Source organism: Oncorhynchus mykiss, chromosome Y (genome assembly GCF_013265735.2).
Source record: "Oncorhynchus mykiss isolate Arlee chromosome Y, USDA_OmykA_1.1, whole genome shotgun sequence".
In the NCBI taxonomy this organism is placed as follows: Eukaryota; Metazoa; Chordata; class Actinopteri; order Salmoniformes; family Salmonidae; genus Oncorhynchus; species Oncorhynchus mykiss.
Genome location: NC_048593.1, coordinates 44,604,774 through 44,612,616, shown reverse-complemented (window position 1 = coordinate 44,612,616; position 7,843 = coordinate 44,604,774).

Sequence of the window (7,843 nt, the reverse complement as noted above, 5' to 3'; positions counted from 1 at the left end):
CAATGTAAACATATGTTTCCCATGCCAATAAAGCCCTTAAATTGAAATTGAATTGAGAGTAGTGAGTGGGTAGTGAGCTCATGGGCTCCTGAGTTCTTCTGCAAAAACAGAATTACAGTTGCAGAAATGTAGATAAACTAGAATTTTGCAACGATTTATCCAGGATACAAACCTTCAATTCAAATCAAAATTCCAGACCTTTATTTTGGACATAATTACCTGAATATTGATCGTGGACTACAGGAAAAGGCGGGCCGAAACAGGCCCCAATTAACATCGATGGGATTGAAGTAGAGCGGGTCGAGTGTTTCAAGTTCCTTGGTGTCCACATCACCAGCAAACTATTATGGTCCAATCACACCAAGACAGTTGTGAAGAGGGCACAACAAAACCTATTCCCCCTCAGGAGACTTGGCATGGGTCCTCAGATCCTCAAAAGGTTCTACAGCTGCACCATCGAGAGCATCCTGGTTGCCAATCTGCCTGGTATGGCAACTGCTCGGCATCTGACCGTAAGGCGCTACAGAGGGTAGTGCGAACGGCCCAGTACATCACTGGGGCCAAGATTCCTGCCATCCAGGACCTACAGTGCCTTGCGAAAGTATTCGGCCCTCTTGAACTTTGCGACCTTTTGCCACATTTCAGGCTTCAAACATAAAGATATGAAACTGTATTTTTTTGTGAAGAATCAACAACAAGTGGGACACAATCATGAAGTGGAACGACATTTATTGGATATTTCAAACTTTTGTAACAAATCAAAAACTGAAAAATTGGGCGTGCAAAATTATTCAGCCCCTTTACTTTCAGTGCAGCAAACTCTCTCCAGAAGTTCAGTGAGGATCTCTGAATAATCCAATGTTGACCTAAATGACTAATGATGATAAATACAATCCACCTGTGTGTAATCAAGTCTCCGTATAAATGCACCTGCACTTTGGTAGTCTCAGAAGTCTGTTAAAAGCGCAGAGAGCATCATGAAGAACAAGGAACACACCAGGCAGGTCTGAGATACTGTTGTGAAGAAGTTTAAAGCCGGATTTGGATACAAAAATATTTCCCAAGCTTTAAACATCCCAAGGAGCACTGTGCAAGCAATAATATTGAAATGGAAGGAGTATCAGACCACTGCAAATCTACCAAGACCTGGCCGTCCCTCTAAACTTTCAGCTCATACAAGGAGAAGACTGATCAGAGATGCAGCCAAGAGGCCCATGATCACTCTGGATGAACTGCAGAGATCTACAGCTGAGGTGGGAGACTCTGTCCATAGGACAACAATCAGTCGTATATTGCACAAATCTGGCCTTTATGGAAGAGTGGCAAGAAGAAAGCCATTTCTTAAAGATATCCATAAAAAGTGTCGGTTAAAGTTTGCCACAAGCCACCTGGGAGACACACCAAACATGTGGAAGAAGGTGCTCTGGTCAGATGAAACCAAAATTGAACTTTTTGGCAACAATGCAAAACGTTATGTTTGGCGTAAAAGCAACACAGCTCATCACCCTGAACACACCATACCCACTGTCAAACATGGTGGTGGCAGCATCATGGTTTGGGCCTGCTTTTCTTCAGCAGGGACAGGGAAGATGGTTAAAATTGATGGGAAGATGGATGGAGCCAAATACAGGACCATTCTGGAAGAAAACCTGATGGAGTCTGCAAAAGACCTGAGACTGGGACGGAGATTTGTCTTCCAACAAGACAATGATCCAAAACATAAAGCAAAATCTACAATTGAATGGTTCAAAAATAAACATATCCAGGTGTTAGAATGGCCAAGTCAAAGTCCAGACCTGAATCCAATCGAGAATCTGTGGAAAGAACTGGAAACTGCTGTTCACAAATGCTCTCCATCCAACCTCACTGAGCTCGAGCTGTTTTGCTAGGAGGAATGGGAAAAAATGTCAGTCTCTCGATGTGCAAAACTGATAGAGACATACCCCAAGCGACTTACAGCTGAAATCGCAGCAAAAGGTGGTGCTACAAAGTATTAACTTAAGGGGGCTGAATAATTTTGCACACCCAATTTTTCAGTTTTTGATTTGTTAAAAAACTTTGAAATATCCAATAAATGTCGTTCCACTTCATGATTGTGTCCCACTTGTTGTTGATTCTTCACAAAAAAATACAGTTTTATATCTTTATGTTTGAAGCCTGAAATGTGGCAAAAGGTCGCAAAGTTCAAGGTGGCCGAATACTTTCGTAAAGCACTGTATATAATAAGCGGAGTCAGAGGAAGGCCAATACAATTGTCAGACTCCAGTCACCCAAGTCATAGACTGTTTTCTCTGCTACTGCACGGCAAGTGGTACCGGGGCGCCAAGTCTAGGTCCAAAAGGCTCCTTAACAGCTTCTACCCCCCCCCCCCCAAGCCATTAGACTGCTGAACAGCTTCTACCCCCAAGCCATCAGACTGCTGAACAGCTTCTACCCCCAAGCCATCAGACTGCTGAACAGCTTCTACCCCCCAAGCCATCAGACTGCTGAACAGCTTCTACCCCCAAGCCATAAGACTGCTGAACAGTTCTACCCCCAAGCCATAAGACTGCTGAACAGCTTCTACCCCCAAGCCATCAGACTGCTGAACAGCTTCTACCCCCCCAAGCCATAAGACTGCTGAACAGCTTCTACCCCCCCAAGCCATAAGACTGCTGAACAGCTTCTACCCCCCCAAGCCATCAGACTGCTGAACAGCTTCTACACCCCCAAGCCATCAGACTGCTGAACAGCTTCTACCCCCCCAAGCCATCAGACTGCTGAACAGCTTCTACCCCCCCAAGCCATCAGACTGCTGAATAGCTTCTACCCCCCCAAGCCATCAGACTGCTGAACAGCTTCGACCCCCCCAAGCCATCAGACTGCTGAACAGCTTCTACACCCCCAAGCCATCAGACTGCTGAACAGCTTCTACCCCCCCAAGCCATCAGACTGCTGAACAGCTTCTACCCCCCCAAGCCATCAGACTGCTGAACAGCCAATCAAATGGTTCACTGTTACATTGACCCCCCCCCCCCCCCCCTTCCATTTGTTTTGTACACTGCTGCTACTTGCTGTTTATTATCATAGTGACTTCACCCCTACCTACATGTACACAGTACCTCTAACCTGTACCCCCGCACACTGACTCTGTACTGGTACCCCCTGTATTTAGCCTCCACATTGACTCTGTACCGGTACCCCCTGTATTTAGCCTCCACATTGACTCTGTACCGGTGCCCCCTGTATATAGCCTCCACATTGACTCTGTACTGGTACCCCCTGTATATAGCCTCCACATTGACTCTGTACCGTAACACCCTGCATATAGCCTCCACATTGACTCTGTACCATAACACCCTGTATATAGCCTCCACATTGACTCTGTACCGTAACACCCTGTATATAGCCTCCACATTGACTCTGTACCAGTACCCCCTGTATATAGCCTCCACATTGACTCTGTACCGTAACACCCTGTATATAGCCTCCACATTGACTCTGTACCGGTGCCCCCTGTATATAGCCTCCACATTGACTCTGTACCGTAACACCCTGCATATAGCCTCCACATTGACTCTGTACCGTAACACCCTGTATATAGCCTCCACATTGACTCTGTACTGTAACACCCTTTATATAGCCTCCACATTGACTCTGTACCGGTACCCCCTGTATATAGCCTCCACATTGACTCTGTACCGGTACCCCCTGTATATAGCCTCCACATTGACTCTGTACCGGTACCCCCTGTATATAGCCTCCACATTGACTCTGTACCGGTACCCCCTGTATATAGCCTCCACATTGACTCTGTACCGGTACCCCCTGTATATAGCCTCCACATTGACTCTGTACCGGTACCCCCTGTATATAGCCTCCACATTGACTCTGTACCGGTACCCCCTGTATATAGCCTCCACATTGACTCTGTACCGGTACCCCCTGTATATAGCCTCCACATTGACTCTGTACCGGTACCCCCTGTATATAGCCTCCACATTGACTCTGTACCGGTACCCCCTGTATATAGCCTCCACATTGACTCTGTACCGGTACCCCCTGTATATAGCCTCCACATTGACTCTGTACTGGTACCCGCTGTATATAGCCTCCACATTGACTCTGTACCGGTACCCCCTGTATATAGCCTCCACATTGACTCTGTACCGGTACCCCCTTGTATATAGCCTCCACATTGACTCTGTACCGGTACCCCCTGTATATAGCCTCCACATTGACTCTGTACCGGTACCCCCTGTATATAGCCTCCCCATTGACTCTGTACCGTAATACCCTGTATATAGCCTCCACATTGACTCTGTACCGTAATACCCTGTATATAGCCTCCACATTGACTCTGTACCGGTACCCCCTGTATATAGCCTCCACATTGACTCTGTACCGGTACCCCCTGTATATAGCCTCCACATTGACTCTGTACCGGTACCCCCTGTATATAGCCTCCACATTGACTCTGTACTGGTACCCCCTGTATATAGCCTCCACATTGACTCTGTACCGGTACCCCCTGTATATAGCCTCCACATTGACTCTGTACCGTAATACCCTGAATATAGCCTCCACATTGACTCTGTACCAGTACCCCCTGTATATAGCCTCCACATTGACTCTGTACCTGTACCTCCTGTATATAGCCTCCACATTTACTCTGTGCCGGTACCCCCTGTATATAGCCTCCACATTGACTCTGTACTGGTACCCCCTGTATATAGCCTCCACATTGACTCTGTACTGGTACCCCCTGTATATAGCCTCCACATTGACTCTGTACCGGTACCCCCTGTATATAGCCTCCACATTGACTCTGTACCGGTACCCCCTTGTATATAGCCTCCACATTGACTCTGTACCGGTACCCCCTGTATATAGCCTCCACATTGACTCTGTACCGGTACCCCCTGTATATAGCCTCCACATTGACTCTGTACCGGTACCCCCTGTATATAGCCTCCACATTGACTCTGTACTGGTACCCCCTGTATATAGCCTCCACATTGACTCTGTACCGGTACCCCCTGTATATAGCCTCCACATTGACTCTGTACCGGTACCCCCTTGTATATAGCCTCCACATTGACTCTGTACCGGTACCCCCTGGATATAGCCTCCACATTGACTCTGTACCGGTACCCCCTGTATATAGCCTCCACATTGACTCTGTACCGGTACCCCCTGTATATATTCTCCCCATTGACTCTGTACCGTAATACCCTGTATATAGCCTCCACATTGACTCTGTACCGTAATACCCTGTATATAGCCTCCACATTGACTCTGTACCGGTACCCCCTGTATATAGTCTCCACATTGACTCTGTACCGGTACCCCCTGTATATAGCCTCCACATTGACTCTGTACCAGTACCCCCTGTATATAGCCTCCACATTGACTCTGTACCGGTACCCCCTGTATATAGCCTCCACATTGACTCTGTACCGGTACCCCCTGTATATAGCCTCCACATTGACTCTGTACCGGTACCCCCTGTATATAGCCTCCACATTGACTCTGTACCGTAATACCCTGTATATAGCCTCCACATTGACTCTGTACTGGTACCCCCTGTATATAGCCTCCACATTGACTCTGTACCGGTACCCCCTGTATATAGCCTCCACATTGACTCTGTACTGGTACCCCCTGTATATAGCCTCCACATTGACTCTGTACCGGTACCCCCTGTATATAGCCTCCACATTGACTCTGTACCGGTACCCCCTGTATATAGCCTCGCTACTGTTATGTTATTTTATTGTGTTGCTTTTTATTATTTTTTACTTTAGTTTATCTGGTAAATATTTTCTTAACTCTTCTTGAACTGCACTGTTGGTTAAGGGCTTTTAAGTAAACAGTTCACGGTAAGGTCTACACTTGTTCTATTCAAAACTGAGTGGGTAATATTCAGTCTGAAGCTATTTCTGAAGCCAAAAAAATAAAAGACAATCATCTCTAGGTCATTTTGTTAAATAAAGCCAAGTAAATAAGTATACTGAGCTACCAAGCTGCTAGGACAGAACAGACCTGGGGGCACCTTCAATTAGCACTGAAGTGTGAAGTCAGATGTGTGAAAACTCTTGAGCCCAACAATGGCAGGAGAGTTTCACAGCCCCTCCCAACCAAATTCAGAGGCCTTTGAAGCCCATAAGGCTTATCCCTGTCCAGAGGTCATTACAGTACAGTACCCCATGGATATTAAACATAACACTGCATGGAATAAGTACAAAAATAAGCTCCTCAATGACAATTCAGAGACACTGTTTGCTGACTGCAACAAAGAGGTAAACGTAAGCAACTTAATGTTCCACACAGACCATCCCCCTGGCACAGTGCTATAAGAACACACTACCCCTATGTCAAGAGAGAGGGTAGAAACTCAGAATACTAGACATTGTGTACAAGGTGTACACGGTGTACAAGTCTGGGACAATAATGGTGCAGGGACTCCTCATGCAGTTCCAGCAGGACTGGATCAAAGAGAGAGAGAGAGTACACAGCAGTCTCTCTGTGTGAGGACTCCCCCATCCTGAGTGATTCTCATCACACCTCTTCAAACTGTCCTGCCAACGAGGAGAGTCACTCCCCTACAGCACTGAACACACCCAGGTCCCACAACTGCACTGCTTCTCCATCATTGAGAGGGGTAAATTCACAGCGCTGGAGAGAAACATGGTGGAGCTCAGAGAGCTGGAAAGAGACATGGTGGAGCTCAGAGAGCTGGAGAGAGACATTGTGGAACTCAGAGAGCTGGAGAGAGACATGGTGGAGTTCAGAGAGTTGGAGAGAGACATGGTGGAGCTCAGAGAGCTGGAGAGAGACATGGTGGAGCTCAGAGAGCTGGAGAGAGACATGGTGGAGCTCAGAGAGCTGGAGAGAGACATGGTGGAGCTCAGAGAGCTGGACAGAGACATGGTGGAGCTCAGAGAGCTGGAGAGAGACGTGGTGGAGCTCAGAGAGCTGGAGAGAGACGTGGTGGAGCTCAGAGAGCTGGAGAGAGACGTGGTGGAGCTCAGAGAGCTGGAGAGAGACATGGTGGAGCTCAGAGAGAGACATGGTGGAGCTCAGAGAGCTGGAGGGAGACGTGGTGCTCAGAGAGCTGGAGAGAGACGTGGTGGAGCTCAGAGAGCTGGAGAGAGACGTGGTGGAGCTCAGAGAGGTGGAGAGAGACGTGGTGGAGCTCAGAGAGCTGGAGAGAGAAGTGATGGAGCTCAGAGAGCTGGAGAGAGACGTGGTGGAGCTCAGAGAGCTGGAGAGAGATGTGGTGGAGCTCAGAGAGCTGGAGAGAGACGTGGTGGAGCTCAAAGAGCTGCTGGAGAGAGACGTGGTGGAGCTCAGAGAGCTGGAGAGAGACGTGGTGGAGCTCAGAGAGCTGGAGAGAGACGTGGTGGAGCTCAGAGAGACATGGTGGAGCTCAGAGAGTCATGGTGGAGCTCAGAGAGACATGGTGGAGCTCAGAGAGACGTGTGGAGCTCAGAGAGCTGGAGAGAGAAATGGTAGAGCTCAGAGAGCTGGAGAGAGACGTGATGGAGCTCAGAGAGCTGGAGAGAGACGTGGTGGAGCTCAGAGAGCTGGAGGGAGACGTGGTGGAGCTCAAAGAGCTGCTGGACAGAGACGTGGTGGAGCTCAAAGAGCTGCTGGAGAGAGACGTGGTGGAGCTCAGAGAGCTGGAGAGAGACGTGGTGGAGCTCAGAGAGCTAGAGAGAGACATGGTGGAGCTCAGAGAAACATGGTGGAGCTCAGGGAGACATGGTGGAACTCAGAGCGACATGTTGGAGCTCAGAGAGACATGGTGGAGCTCAGAGAGCTGGAGAGAGACATGGTGGAGCTCAGAGAGCTGGAGAGA